At 46.2% G+C, this 15,179-nt stretch overlaps 1 pseudogene; it reads left to right on the top strand.

Annotated features, from left to right (window-relative positions):
- Positions 1-3,858: 3,858 nt before the first annotated feature.
- Positions 3,859-5,240, top strand: LOC137592173 (uncharacterized; annotated as a pseudogene).
- Positions 5,241-15,179: the final 9,939 nt, after the last annotated feature.

Below are 15,179 nucleotides of genomic sequence, written 5' to 3'. Positions count from 1 at the left end.
TTCCACAGACCCTGAAAGAGCTCAAGTCACTTTTAGGATTTGCTGGGTATTACCGTAGATTCATCAAAGGGTATGCTGCCATTGCTAAACCACTAAATGATCTTACGTGTGGCTATGTGTCTATGCTGAAGTCCTGGTCCAAACACCATTCAGCCCAACTTCAAGATGCAAAGCAGCCCTTTGGAGAGCAATGGTCATCTGTCTGCCAAAATGCATTTGAAACACTGATAGCAAAGCTGACAAGCTCTCCGGTCCTTGGCTTTGCTGATCCCAAGCTACCTTATATCCTCCACACTGATGCCAGCACCACTGGACTGGGAGCTGCATTGTATCAAAAGCAGGAAGGTCAGCTGAGAGTAATTGCATACGCCAGCCATGGCTTATGGCCAAGCGAATCCAGATAGCCCCCACACAAGCTTGAATTCCTTGCTCTGAAGTGGAGTGTAACAGAGAAACTGCATGACTACCTGTATGGGGCCAGCTTTGTAGTGGTAACTGACAACAATCCCCTAACTTACCTGTTAACATCAGCAAAGTTAGATGCTGCCAGCCACATGTGGCTTGCTGCCCTGTCCACCTATACCTTCAAACTGCAGTACAGATCTGGAAAGTTGAACTCTGACGCTAATGGTTTATCCCGCCGTCCTCAGAACCAACTTACTGTTGTTTCATCACAGAAAGATTGGGATTTGATTAACAAATTATCCCTGAGTGAACCAAGTGAATTAGAGGAAGTGGACCCTGATGTTGTGTCTGCTATTTGTCATCGCTGCCTTGTCTCCAGCCAGCCCAGCAGTTCAGCAGAGAGTCCTATCACTTTGGTTGAGTCCTTGAGCCTGTCAGCTGAGGCCATTCCTGATTGTTATTCCAGTGAAACCGACCATGGGCGACCAGTTGTTCCTTCCTTGTCACATCTGGACCTCAAAGAACAGCAACATGCTGATCCAGCTATAAGAGAGGTGATTCACCAGATGAAGATTGGAGAAAAAATGCCTACCACTGCAAAGCATGAGCTTCCAGACCTAGCTCTGTTATTGAGGGAGCTGAATCGCCTTGAGCTGCACGAGGACATCTTGTACCGGTGGAGGTGGGATGAGGAACGAGCCTCGTTCCAGCTGGTTCTGCCCAAGGAGCTGACATTGGTTGTTTCTAACAAGCCTGCACGATGACATGGGTCATATGGCCATTGAGCGCACTCTAGACCTTGTACGCTCCAGATTCTTCTGGCCTCACATGGCAGCTGATTTAGAATGCAAAATCAAGATTTGTAGCCGATGTGTGAGACGCAAAGCACTCCCTGAAAGATCTGCACCTCTTTTTAATATCAAAACCACTCGTCCTCTTGAGTTGGTTTGCATGGACTATCCTTCACTTGAACCAGACCAGAGCAACACAAAGGACATCCTTGTACTAACTGACCATTTCACAAAATATTCTGTTGCAATACCCAAACCAAAAAGCCAGGACAGTGGCAAAGTGTTTGTGGGAGAATTTCATAGTGTGCTATGGAATACCTGAGCGTCTCCACACCGATTAAGGACTAGACTTCGAGTCCAAGTTAATCAAAGAACTTTGCCAATTCACAGGGATGGAAAAGACACGGACAACCCCCTATCATCCTAGGGGAAACCCAGTTGCAAGGTTCAACAGGACGCTACTCTGCATGCTTGGAACTTTGGAACCAAAGCAGGAGACCAAATGGAAAGAGTATGTGAAGCCTCTAGTGCAATTGCACTCGGAATGACGTCACTGGCTTTACGCCTTATGAATTAATGTTTGGTCGTTCAGCAAGGCTTCCAGTAGACCTCGCCTTTGGTCTGCCTCTGCAAAGAAATCAGTCCATTTCTTATTCCCAATATGTTGAACGTATCCAATCTCATCTTGAAGAAAGCTTTCAGATAGCATCCAAGAATGCTGCAAAAGCAGGTGAGAAACAAAATGCGCTTTGACAAACAAGTTACACCCTCAACGTTGGACGAAGGTGAGTTCTTGTTCGCAATGTCAGGCTGCGCGGGAAGCACAAGCTTGAAGACAAATGGGAACAAGATATCTACATTGTCTTGAAACAGGCTGGAGAGTTGCCTGTGTACACTGTGCGCCCTGAAACAAAGGATGGGCCAATTCGTACATTGCACCGTGATTTACTTCTTCCATGTCCATTCCAAGCAGGCATGAATGATTCTAATCTCTTGCCAGACACTCCACCCCATCGTCCTAAAACTCGAAGGCAGACTTTGGCTCTTGAAGATCCCAACAAAAACATGGATGAAGATGAAGAATGGTAGTCACCTCAACCTCATATTCCTCCAACTTCTTTTGCTTTCAGGAGAGAACATTCAGCTGTAAGTTCACTGTCTCAAGCTGACTCTACAAATGTGTCCTTGGCCAAAACACATGAGAATCCTGTTGATGCTGAACCTTCTTCCCTGCGAACCATCTTACCTGCAAATGAAGGATCCAATTTATCTGCACATGAAATACACCACCTACCTGGAGATGGGGATTCCTCTGCTGATCCTGAAGCTTCTGAACCTGTAGCTGATGACTTACCTGACCGAGTTCAATTTACCTGTGCTCCGGAGAGCTTACCTGGAGAACCTGAGCTTCCTGGTCAAGCAGAGACATCACCCAACCTCAATGAGCCGTTAATCATCCCAGCTGAGACCCTTGTTACAGCACAAAATACATCTGACCCTGTAGTTGAGTCTGATACAGTTGTCCGACGTTCAAGTCGTCAGCGCCAACTACCAAATCGCTTGCAGTACTCAGTGTTGGGTAACCCTCTAATTTCAGTTGTGCAGACTCTTTTCTATGGGTTCGTTGACCAGTATAGTGGGGCAATTGGTACCTCTGCAGCAAACAATCGTGTGCACCCTCCTGTTTTTGAAGTTTAGCATGCATCAGGAGTTGTGTGATCTAAAGGGGGGAGGGTGTATGAAGATTATTTAAGTTAGAAATTTCATTTGTTTTTTTATTCTTTGTGGGGATAGCCATTCTTTGTTGTTCTGGGTTTTTTTTTTTAATAAATGGTACCAAGTTCAAAGTACAGTCTCAGTCTCCTCCTCTCTCCACTCCTAGAGCCGAACCAAATCTTCTGATCAAGCCCAATTTGATATTGTTAATTTGTTAAATGTACACATACATATGCTACACAAATCTCTTCTCTCATTGTTTTGTGTTTCTTCTTAATTAGACAAAGCCCTTAATGATGCAACTACTCTGTAAATAAAAACATCGAGAACCACTTCATGGCCAAACATGATTAACTAGTCTTTAGTTCTGCACTTTTATCTGATATGCTTAATCTTATTATCTTCACTTAGTTTGTATTGACACAAAACACAAAGCTCATTTGCTTCCCATTTGTTTTAAACTTCTTCAGAAAAAAAATATACAACATACTCAAAGGTTTAAATTAAAATGTGTGACTGGATTAGAGCCTGTCATGTTTCTGGAGCTGGGAATAATGCATAGTGTAGCAGTTTTTTGAGAAAAAAATGCTTATGTTGTAACAGATATTATCTTTGTTACAGGCTTTCATAAGCTTTCATGAAGCTTTCTTAAAAATTCTTACTTGAAACAACATTCCGCAATGCACCAACAGAGAATTTTAAATGTACACATTTAACAAATGTAAGTAGATTCATTTAACTGTCTCAGAGCCTTTTTATAACTATATTTGAATTTAAAACAGTTTCATTCATCTGATTGACCAAGTGTCATCATTTCTATTGTAACTAGACCTTTATAGGAGCACATACCTTTGGACCAAAGGGACCAAAACCCCCTGGATATTCTTGTCCACAGATTAAACTGTCACTTAATTGCATTTTCTGACTTTTGTTGTTGATTTATTTTTATGTGTATATCCGAAATTCCATGGACTTTGTGGAAAAGGTGACAGGACTGAGACTGGATACAGATGACACCATGGTATCCTACAACGTAACTTTCCAATTCACATGTGTCCCCACAATGGGGACAGTTGAAGCAGTAATGCAACAGTTTTCACAGGACAACACCCTCAGTGATAGAACAAACCTCAAGCCTGACCAGATCTGCCAACTTTTGAACCTCTACCTAAACACCTATCTCCAGTACAGAGGGAGCTTCTATAGGCAGAAACAAGAATGTCCCATGGGTTTGCCGGTGTCTCCTATTGTGGCCAATTTTTACATGGAAGAAGTGGAACACAGGGCCCTGACCTCGTTCAATGGAACAACACCAAGCCATTGGTTCCATTATGTGGAGGACACATGGGTCAAGATCAAAAACCACGAGGTGCAACCTTTCACCGAACACATCAACTCAGTGGACAGCAATATCAAGTTCACTAGAGAGGATTTAAAGGACAGCAGTTTGTCCTTTTTGGATTCTGAGGTCTGGATAAAACATGACAGGAGTCTGAATGTTGGGGTATACAGGAAACCAACACACACGGACCAGTACCTGCTTTTCGACTCTCATCATCCACTGAAGCACAAGCTTGGCGTCATCAGGACCCTGCAAAACAGGGCTGATGACCTACCAACCAGTGCCCAAGACCAGGTATAAGAACACCATCACCTGAAAGAGGCACTGAAAACTTGTGGATATTCTGAATGGACCTTTGTGAAGGCTCACACAAGATCCAGAAAGGAGAATAACCAAGTGTGGACGGAAGAGGAGCAGATCAAGCATAACAGTATAGTGATCCCATATGTGACTGACATGTCTGAAAAAACAAGGAGGATCTTCCATAAACCAAAGAGTATCTTCCACAAACATCAAGTTCTTGTGTATTTTACGTCGGGCAACTCCTTCAGACAAAGACTGGTCCATATGAAAGACCCCACACCACACAGTCAGAAGAGCAATCTGGTGTATGCAGTCAAATGCAACAAGGAATAGTCTGATGTCTAAATAGGGGAAACCAAACAACCACTACACAGGCGCATGGCTCACCACAGAACAGCCAACTCATTAGGACAGGACTCAGCAGTCTTCCTTCACCTCAAGGAAGAGGGCCACTCATTTTAGGATATCGATGTTCAGATCTTGGACAGGGAAGACAGATGGTTTGAGAGAGGAGTGAAAGAAGCCATCCATGTCAAAGTGGAGATCTCTGACATGGATGGGTGATCCATGGGGGTGATCTGCGACATCATCTTTCGCCCATTCACAATCAGGTCCTTTCGAAATTCCCAAAAAGGATTTATCAGCAGACTAACCCAGGTGATGTGTCTCATGCTAATGACTAGTGATGTCCACTTTGTTCTGGTGCTCCGATACACGCCCTGGACTCAGTGGGCGTTCCCATGTGAAACACTGCTCCAGAGCCTGCTTCAAACATGGAAAAACCACGTGACGGATGACGTTTAGCACACCAAGTGCGACGAAACACTAAGTGCCCCATTCACCAGGTGACACACTGGCACTCCATTCACCAGGTCACAGTTTAGTGGTCCGGATCAATGGGTGATGCGAAACAACAGCCATTCCCAGATGTGTTAGAATGGATGAAACAGCGCAGTGCGCTGCTTATCGTGTCACTATCCTTTGGATTGATCACATTAGCGTTCCGACTACTGACAGATAGTGTGCTTCGTAATTACTTTACAATGGATCCAACCAGACATAGATCCTAAGTCTGGGAACATTTTGCCGCCGAACTGTTGCCGCCGAACAAAGTAGACTTTAATTTCTAAGAAACTTATTTTCAGGCTCTGTTGCTCACACAGTAGAAAATATTAAACCACACATGTCATTTTAATTGCAGGTTAAGTGTTTGCTTTGTTCACAGCATCTGACAAACAGTAACAACATCTCATCAATGATGAGGCGTTACCGGTCCAGATGTGAGAATGAAGCTGGTGGTGCTGCTGTGAACACGTCTCAGAATTTTTATCTCACAACATAGACCTTGTTTTTTCCAGTGACACTAATCAACCTATGTAACTCACGAACAAATACATGTGTATATATTTACGTATATTAAATGTATATACATGAACATGTTATCTACGTATATCGCTTACTGCTTTATTGAACCCTGCAAGGACCAATGATCATAAAACAATTTCCTATAATATATGGCTATGACATAGCAATTTAGCCGCAAGAGGAGACAAGCCAGTGTATTATTGTGCTGGTCCCAAGCCCGGATAAATACAGAGGGTTGCCTCAGGAATGGAATCTGGCGTAAAACTTTTGCCAAATCAAACATGCGAATCAAACCTATGACTTCCATACCGGATCGGTCTAGGCCCGGGTTAACAGCGACCGCCATCGGCGCTGTTGACCTACAGGACGCTGGTGGAAATTGGACCACTGTTAGTCGAAAAAGGAGAAGAGGAAAGTGTGCCCATAAGAAGAGAAAGAAGAGGAACGCCAAGAGTATAGGACTGAGAGAGTCTGATCCCTGATGGCGCCGGGGATGGCCGCCTCGTCGTTTCGGTGCGCCCTCGTTTTTCTTCTTTTGAGCTTAAATTCGGTTTTCTGCCACTCTTATGGCTACTACTCCAAGGAAGCTCTCATGGCCATCAGAGCTATAACTCCGGAGGATTTATTTCCGACTTTCATGGCCTCAACTGCAGTTTTATTGCAGATTCTGACCAAGGAGGCTCGCAGCAAGGTGAGACGCCGCAGAAGAGGAAAGCACTCAGCTGTGCTGGTCTGTCTCCGCCGGCGTGGACTATGCACAGCGCTCCCCAGGATATTCCTCTCTAATTTGCGCTCACTCTGCAAAAAAATGGACGAGCTGAGCCTGCTACTAAACACGAACAGGGATTTTTCCACATCCTGCGTTTTGTGCTTTACGGAAACGTGGCTGTGCGATCTCATTCCGGACTCTGCGCTTGACCTGAGCGGGTTCGATATCTACAGAGCGGACAGGAACACGGCGCTTTCCGGCAAAACAAAAGGAGGTGGAACAGTACTAACTCAGTACTGTTCCCCGGACCTGGAAGCCCTCATCATCAACTGCAAGCCCTTCTACTCGCCCCATGAGTTCTCCTCAAGTTAACGTGTGTGAGGTGCAGCGCGCGCCTACCGACGAGATACTGAGAGTAGAACGTGCACACCCGGATGCCTTGGTTACTGTCCTCGGGGATTTTAACAAAGGTAATCTCTCCCAAGACCTCCCAAAGTTCAAGCAGCTCATCAAGTTCCCCACCAGAGAAGGGAACATCCTGGACCACTGCTACTCCACCATCAGCGGTGTGTACCACGCTGTTCCCCACCCTGCACTGGGCCAGTCCGACCACATCATGGTGCATCTGATTCCTACCTACAAGCAGAAATTAAAGCTCTGCAAACCTGTTGTTAGGACTTCCAAGAAGTGGACCAGTGATGCAGTGGAAGAACTTCAGGAGTGCTTGGACTGCACAGCATGGGATGTGTTTAGGTCTGCCACCAACAGCCTGGATGAGTACACGGACACTGTGACGTCCTACATCACCTTCTGTGAGGACAGCGTCATCCCAACACGCACCAGGGTTAGCTACAACAACGACAAATCCTGGTTCACAGCCACACTCAGAAGGCTCAGGTCAGAGAAGGAGGCTGCATTCAGAAGTGGGGACAGAGACAGATACAAGGAGGCCAGGTACAGATTTGGTAAGGAGGTGAAAAGAGCCAAATCTGCATATGGTAAGAGAATGGAAGAACAATTCTCAGCTAACTACTCTGCTTCTGTCTGGAAAGGGCTCAAAGCCATCACCAATTACAAGCCTAGAGCCCCCCACTCTGTCAACGACCTACGTCTGGCCAACAGCCTTAACGACTATTACTGTCGTTTTGAAAGACAATGGGACAGACCTGACGCCCCCATCACTATCAACAACCAGCCACTGGTCAGCAGCCCCATCCCCTCCCCCACTGTCTCATTAGGTCCTTCACAGCCCCACACCTCAGCGCCACCCACCCTCCCCACACCTCTCCTTATCAAAGAAGGAGAGGTGAGGAGTCTCTTCCAACGACTCAACCACCGCAAAGCTGCAGGCCCAGACTCCGTCTCTCCCTCCACCTTGAAGCATTGCACCAACCAGCTGGCTCCGGTGTTCACTCAGATCTTCAACACCTCACTGGAGACCTGTCACGTACCAGTGTGCTTCAAGACTTCAGCCATTGTCCCAGTCCCCAAGAAGACAAGGATCACAGGACCTAACGACTACAGACCCGTCGCTCTGACATCTGTGGTCATGAAGTCCTTTGAGCGCCTTGTCCTGACCCACCTCATAGACATCACTGGCAACCTCCTGGACCCTCTACAGTTCGCCTACAGAGCCAACAGATCTGTAGACGATGCTGTAAACATGCGCTACACTTTGTCCTCCAGCACCTGGACTCCCCAGGATCCTACGCCAGGATTCTGTTTGTGGACTTCAGCTCTGCTCCATGACAAGCTCTCCCAGCTGAACGTGCCCGACTCCATGTGCAGGTGGATCACGGACTTCCTGACAGACAGACGGCAGTTCATGAGGCTGGGAAGCATGTCTCTGACACCCGGACTATCAGCACTGGCTCCCCTCAAGGCTGCGTTCTTTCCCCTCTGCTCTTCTCCCTGTACACTAACTGCTGCACATCTGGTCACCAGTCTGTCAAACTCCTGAAGTTTGCTGACGACACCACCCTCATCGGCCTCATCTCTGATGGGGATGAGTCAGCCTACAGAAGTGAGTTGGACCAGCTGGTATCATGGTGCAGCAGGAACAACCTGGAGGTCAACACTCTCAAAACAGTGGAGATGATAGTGGACTTCAGGAAAGACCCTCCTGCCCTCCCCCCATCATCATCTGTGACACTCCAGTGACCCCTGTGGAGTCCTTCCGCTTCCTGGGCACCACCATCACCCGGGAGCTCAAATGGGAGCAGAACATCAGCTCCCTCACCAAGAAGGCTCAGCAGAGGATGTACTTCTTGCGGCAGCTGAAGAAGTTTCACCTCCCTGTGAAGATGCTGGTGAACTTCTACACTGCCACCATTCAGTCCATCCTCACATCCTCCATGTCAGTGTGGTTTGCTGCAGCCACGGCCAGGGACAAGGCCAAGCTGCAGCGTGTCATCCGTTCTGCGGAGAAGGTGATCGGTTGCAGCCTCCCACATCTCCAGGAACTGTCTGACACAAGGACCCGCAGTCGTGCAGCCAGGATTGCCGCTGACCCCTCTCATCCCGGCCACAAACTCTTCCAGACCTTCCCCTCCGGCAAGAGGCTACGGTCCATCTGGACCAGGACCTCACGGCATAAAAACAGTTTCTTCCCCACGGCAGTCAGCCTCATGAACAATGCCCCCCCCCCCCTCGGTAACCATCCGCCCCTCACCACTCTGCAAAGACAGTTTACTGTTTGGACTTATTTTCTTCACCTGCAATCACCATCCTTATACAGTATCTAAACACACCGTAATGTGAATTGTAAATAGTTTTTGTATTACACCTATTCCTCACTCACTACTATTCTCTTCCGCCTTTCTATGCACCGACACCGCGTCAAGTTCCTCGACAGTAATTTTTACTGCACTTGGCAATAAAACCTTTTCTAATTCTGATTCTGATTCTGAGAGTAGGGACATTGAATGTTGGAACTATGACTGGAAAAGGTAGACAGTTGGTTGACATGATGCAGAGGAGGAAGGTAGATATACTGTGTGTCCAGGAGACCAGGTGGAAAGGTAGCAAGGCTTGAAGTTTAGGTGCAGGGTTCAAGATGTTCTATCATGGTGTAGATGGGAAGAGAAATGGAGTAGGAGTTATCTTGAAGGAGGAGTTTGTTAGGAATGTCCTGGAGGTAAAAAGAGTGTCAGATACAGTGAGGAGTCTGAAGCTAGAAATCAAAGGTGTGATGTTCAATGTTGTTACTGGGTATGCTCCACAGGTAGGATGGGAGCCTCAAGGAGAAGGAAAAATTCTGGTTCGACTTTGATGAAGTGATGCAGAGCATACCTAGAAGTGAGACAGTTATCATTGGTGCAGACTTCAATGGACATGTTGGTGCAGGTAACACAGGTGATGAGGAGGTGATGGGCAGCTTTGGTATCCAGGAGAGGAACGCAGAAAGATAGATGGTGGTTGACTTTGCAAAAAAGGATGGAAATGGCTATAGTGAATACTTTCTTCCAGAAGAGGCAGGAACATAGGGTGACCTATAAGAGTGGTGGTAGGAGCACACAGGTAGAGTAGATCTTATGTAGACAGTGTAATCTGAAGGAGATCAGTGACTGTAAAGTAGTGGTAGGCGATAGTGTAGCCAAACAGCATAGGAAGGTGGTGTGTAGGATGACTCTGGTGGTGAGGAAGATGAAGAGGACAAAGGCAGAGCGGAGGACAAAATGGTGGAAGCTGAAAAGAGAAGAGTGCTGCATGACTTTTAGGAAGGAGTTAAGACAGGCGTGCTACAAGATGACTGGACAACTACAGCTAATGTGATCAGGGAGACAGGTAGGAGAGTACTTGGTGTGTCATCTGGAAGGAAAGTAGATAAGGAGACTTGGTGGTGGAATGAGGAGGTACAGGAGTGTATGCAGAGAAAGAGGTTAGCTAAAAAGAAGTGGGACACTGAGGACTGAGGAGTAGCGGGAGTACAGGGAGATGCAGCGTACTGTCAAGGTAGAGGTAGCAAAGGTCAAACAAGAGGCTTATGATGACTTGTATGCTAGGTTGGACAGTAAGGAGAGAGAGACTGATCTATACAGGCTGGCAAGACAGAGAGACAGAGATGGGAAGGACGTGCAGCAGGTTAGGGTGATTAAGAATAGGGATGGAAGTCTATTGACAGGTGCCAGTAGTGTGATGGGAAGATGAAAAGAGTACTTTGAAGAGTTGTTGAGCGTTGACAATGAGAGAGAACAAAGACTAGAAGAGGTGACTGTTGTGGACCAGGAAGTAGCAAAGATTAGTCAGGATGAAGTGAGGAGGGCATTAAAGAGGATGAAGAGTGGAAAGGCACTCGGTCCCGATGATATACCAGTAGAGGTTTGGAAGTGCCTAGGAGAGGTGGCAGTAGAGTTTCTGATTGGGTTGTTCAACAGGTTCTTAGTGAGAAGATGCCTGAGGAATGGAGAAATGGGCTGGTGCCTATTTTTAAGAACAAGGGAAATGCAGCGTTGTGGCAACTACAGAGGAATAAAGCTGATGAGCCATACAATGAAGTTATGGGAAAGAGTAGTGGAAGCTAGACTAAGGGCAGAAGTGAGCATTTTTGAGCAGCAGTATGGTTTCATGCCAAAAAAAGAGTACTACAGATGCAGTATTTGCTGTGAGGATGTTGATAGAGAAGTACAGAGAAGGCCAGATGGAGCTGCATTGTGTTTTTGTAGATCTGGAGAAATCTTATGACAGGGTGCCCAGAGAAGAACTGTGGTATTGTATGAGGAAGTCTGGAGTGGCAGAGAAGTATGTTAGAGCGGTGCAGGACTTGTATGAAGACTGTAAGACATCGGTGAGGTGTGCTGTAGGTGTGGCAGAGGAGTTCAAGGTGGAGGTGGGACTGCATCAGGGATCAGCTCTGAGCCCCTTCTTGTTCGCTATGCTGATGGACAGGCTGACAGACGAGGTTAGACAGGAATCTCCATGGACTATGATGTTTGCCGATGACCTTGTGATCTGCAGTGAGAGCAGGGAACAGGTGGAGGAGAAGCTAGAGAGGTGGAGGTTTGTCCTGGAAAGGAGAGGAATGAAGGTTAACCGCAGTAAGACAGAATGAGAGGAACCCAAGTGGAAGAGTGAGGTTGCGGGGAGAGGAGATCAAGAAGGTGGAGGATTTTAAGTACTTAGGGTCAACAGCCCAGAGCAATGGAGAGTGTGGAAAAGAGGTGAAGAAGTGTGTACAGGCAGGATGGTACGGGTGGAGAAAAGTGTCAGGTGTAATGTGTGATAGAGTTTCAGCTGTAATGAAAGGAAAGGTGTACAAAACTGTGGTGAGACCAGCGATATTGATTGGTCTAGAGACAGTGTCACTGAGGAAAGGCAGGTGACAGAGCTGAAGGTAGCAGAGATGAAGATGCTGATGTTCTCTTTGGGAGTGACCAAGAAGGATAGGATCAAGAATGAGTGCATCAGAGGGACAGCACATGTTTTGTGCACAGGTTTTGGGGATAAAGTCAGACAGGCCAGACTGAGATGGTTTGGACATGTCCAGAGGAGCTTTAATGAATATATTGGTAGAAGGATGCTGAGTTTTGAACTGCCAGGCAGTAGGCCTAGAGGAAGAAGAAAAGGAGGCTTATGGATGTAGTGAAAAAGAACATGAAGGTAGTTGGTGTGAGAGAAGAGGATGCAGAAGACAGGGTTAGATGGAGGCAACTGATTTGCTGTGGCGACCCCTGAAGAGAAAAGTCGAAAGGAAAAGAAGGATATGGCTACAATATAGCAAGCAAGAATTAACACATTCCATTAGATTATATTCAATTTTATTCGGACAATATATGCAATACAGGAAATGTCAAGGCACTGTTTTCTGGGCCCATTGACTGTTGTGTGGTTGGAGTACAGACACCCTGCCAATGAGGGCATCCACATTCTCAATTTTTAATTTTTTTATAATTTAAAAAAAAAAATTGCATACTATTCTGATCCCTGGAGGGAAATTAAGAGCACACTCTAGTTAGTGAAACACTTCAATCGCATTCATACATGTTAGTGTGTACAGGCCCCTGTAGCACACACACAAGGGGGCCTGTAGGCATGCAGGGGAGGTAGAGTGGCAGGCAACTCCTTCATAGTGTGCCCCAAATGAGCAACTTGTAAAGGGGGACGGCGCCTTGCTCAAGGGCGGCTCGCTTAAGGGCGCCTCGGCAGTGCTCCAGAGGTGAGCTGACACCTCCCACTGTCAGCTCACCTCTGGGTGTTTGGGCGGGAGCAGGAGTCGATCTTAGGAACATTGGACTCACTCTACTCTCCGCTTTACCACTGAGCCACTGCCGCCACACTGCCCCACAATGAATGGGGAGTAAAGAAACAGTTTGCGGCACAATTGTCTCAAACGGTTCGAAGCCCCATGGGGCACCATTCAAACATCACTACTAATGACCCTAATTATCCCAAAGGCTGGAATAAACTCACATTTCAACAACCCGCCTTTGACACCCCCTGGTACCCCTATCAACCATCATTGATGCGCCACATGGGTTTCAACTATGGTCGTTGAAATGTGAATAGCACTGACCATACCCCACAGGGTTTATAAGCTGGGACAAGACCAGCCACCTTCAGAACTGAAGAAGCCTGTTGGATGAGAAGTGAAAAGTTTTCAAGAAACTTTCAGTCCAGTGGATTGATTTAAATAGCTTTGGATTCAGGAGCAACAAAGTGGTATTTGTCCCAGCCACGGAGCACGGAGCACTCTTCATCGAGTGCTTGAGGGTTCATGAGAGTCCACATGTGTTATGTGAACGCCTCCCACACTGCATTCCCAGGTGTAGGGATGGCCTCCCCACACTGTCTGATAAACTTGTTTTTCCGACAGTATGGTGCCACCGAAAGGAGGGGTGCCTGCGAGGTGGGGCTGGCCACCCCTGCTTGCATGCAGACCTTGTTTGTTCAAACTATAAAAGTAGAGAGTTTCCGGCTCCAGGTTAGAGTCACCTGCGGGTTACGTTCGGACGCCCAGCATTGGTTGATGCTATTCTGCCTGGGACGTGGGCTCTCCGATCCGTGTGTCAAGGTAAGATACGAAGCACATTTGGAATGACACCATACGTGGGCTCTCCGATCCGTGTGTCAAGGTAAGATACGAAGCACATTTGGAATGACACCATATGATTGCTTTAGCTCAACCAAAGAATTGACTGTACATTGCTATGCTCTGCGGGGAATGAACGACACATTTATTCTAGCATCATAGAAGTGAATGTTTGTTTTTGCTATGCTCTGCTGAGAACGAACCACTCATTTATTCTAGCATCATAGAAGTGAATGTTTGTTTTTGCTATGCTCTGCTGAGAACGAACCACTCATTTATTCTAGCATCATAGGAGTCTTGTTAATTGTGTGAGTTTTCTGTGTATCTACCTCCACGGACTTGTATAAAAAATTTTCACAAAACACTCGGGATCCCTACGGAGAAGTTAGATAAGATGTCTGGGGAGAGGGAAGTAAGGGCATCCCTACTGAGACTGTTGCCCCCGTGACCCGGCCCCGAATAAGTGGTTGAAGGTAAATGGATGGATTGATATTTGGTCGCAGGGAGTGCGGGAGGGAGTGTGGGAGCTTTATTTTTATCACGGCTGTCTTAATATGAAATTTTAGCAGTATATCCTGCCTTACCAGCATTTTCCAGGTTAGCACTGTGATAAAGTGTCACAGACGCACATGTAACTTGTTTAATAAATATATAAAATATAACAAGGCCTAATACTGTAGTGTCTCTTACTTCAATTCAAACCTGTCTAAATGTCAAACTCAGCTCTTTCTTTCTGTGTGTGTGTGTGTGTGTGTGTGTGTGTGTGTGTGTGTGTGTGTGTGTGTGTGTGTGTGTGTGTGTGTGTGTGTGTGTGTGTGTCACTGCCTGAGACAGACATCCCAGGGAGCCCGTGCCATGTGTTATTCTTACATTTGGAAAACAAGGTTCACTTACTTTGAATTATTTTACTGCCTGCACTTCCTTGTCAGCAGGTGTGAAAGGTGTCACTGCCTGACATCATATAGAGGGTTCACCTGTCTACTCTGCCTGTTATCTAAAGATATTTTATCTATATCAACAGTGCTTCCCTTGCAATGTATTGTCATTGCTGGTTGTGAGAAAAGTGGTAAAGATAATGAGTGGCACTTGAATATGAGCAGAAGAGAGTGAAGCTGTGACCAAATGATCATAGTTCATAAGTAGGATGACAATCTGTCAAGCAAATACCTTGATAAAAAAATCCTGGATGTATCCCCTGATTCTGATACACATCAAAATGTAATTGGCTTCTTTTCTGGCCCGTCCCTCTACCAGGAAACTAAAACACACTGCTACAGGCAGGCAGTCTAAATGCATTTTATTTTCTCACTTTACTGAGAAGGAAAAAAAAATTGTCAGACTCCTGGAAGATAAAGATTTTGTGGTGCTTCGTCTTTACAGACAAAGCACCACAAGGCCATGTACTGTACAAAGTGAAGTTAAATGTATATTCTGAAATATACGGTAAACACCGCAGGTAATAAAGTTAGCATTATAGTTAATTTTTATTTACATCATGTGGCATTTTCCATGTCCAACTCT

The sequence above is a fragment of the Antennarius striatus genome, chromosome 3 (assembly GCF_040054535.1).
Source record: "Antennarius striatus isolate MH-2024 chromosome 3, ASM4005453v1, whole genome shotgun sequence".
Lineage (NCBI taxonomy): Eukaryota > Metazoa > Chordata > Actinopteri > Lophiiformes > Antennariidae > Antennarius > Antennarius striatus.
This window is presented reverse-complemented; position numbering and strand designations above follow the sequence as displayed.